We start from the raw sequence: 1,225 nt of genomic DNA on the forward strand, positions 1-1,225 counted from the left end.
GTACGTAGTGTATTACTATATATATATATAATTTTATATTTAAACATATCAGTCAAAAGGCTTATGGACACCTAATGGTTGATATTTTTACCGTTAAATTAGATGTAAAATGTGGAAATTGTTTTATTGAGATACGAAGGTATCATACGCGTGAGAGAAGTTAGCAAGTATGGTTGGTTGGGTACCCTGGTGAGACAGCGATAAGTTTACAGACTTACAACTCTATAATTCGGGGCTCGATTCCCCGCTGTGGACATAATGGATAGCCCAATGTGGCTTTGTTTTGAAACAAACAAAATAAGCGGTTGTTTAGTTATTATTTGTGAAGTTAGGCTTATCGTTATCTACGTGCAACTTCAACAAGTTGTACTTACACAAATTGTAATGGAAGAAATGAAATATTCTCGTTATCTGTTTACCGAATAATTGAAAACAAACTGGTTCAAAAACAGAAAACGTTAAAACAACATTATATTACTTAAACTAACAAGTTCGCTCTCAACTGTTATCAGCTGATACTGCCATTATGATGATGTATATACTTGAAAAGTTGCCCCTGCTAACATTGCATTATATACAGAGGGTTAAGGACATTCAGATTGGGAATTTGGAATTTCAAAGAGGGAGATATCCCCTTTTCTTAATGGCATTAGAAAACAAAGGAATGTGGATCAACTTGGGGACGCAGGACCCTCCAAAAAGTCGTACCCCAAACATGGTAAGCAAATTGCAGTATATTGTAACAGGTGAGAATCCACGAACACAAAGGTCAATTAAAAAAGCCGTCCAAGTAACATAAACAATAATAGTCTTTGTCTGAAAACGAGGCCAACTGAGTATGGTTTCACCAATATAAGGCTTCCTGTTCAACTGTCGCATACCTTAAACTGAAGGAGAATAAAACGGTTATTCATACTATCCTATTCAAAGATATACTGGTTCAGTCTATTGGTCTACAATTGGACTACTGGAACGGGCACTGAGAACCATAGTTCTCGTACACTAAATTTATTATGAAAAGCATGCAGGGAGGTGTGGTTTGCTTTGGCCATGAAATATCCTTTTGTAATGAAAACTGTGCTGCAGGATTATTGTCAAAATGCACGGTGGTATATATGTACACAGCGTGGTCACAAATAAATAGACACCACCTTTCCAGAAAAAATGTACATTTTCAGTCGTATTCACATGAATTGATATATTTATAATTTTATTAGTATCTAGT

Source organism: Limulus polyphemus, unplaced genomic scaffold (assembly GCF_000517525.1).
Source record: "Limulus polyphemus unplaced genomic scaffold, Limulus_polyphemus-2.1.2 Scaffold903, whole genome shotgun sequence".
NCBI classification, from domain to species: Eukaryota; Metazoa; Arthropoda; class Merostomata; order Xiphosura; family Limulidae; genus Limulus; species Limulus polyphemus.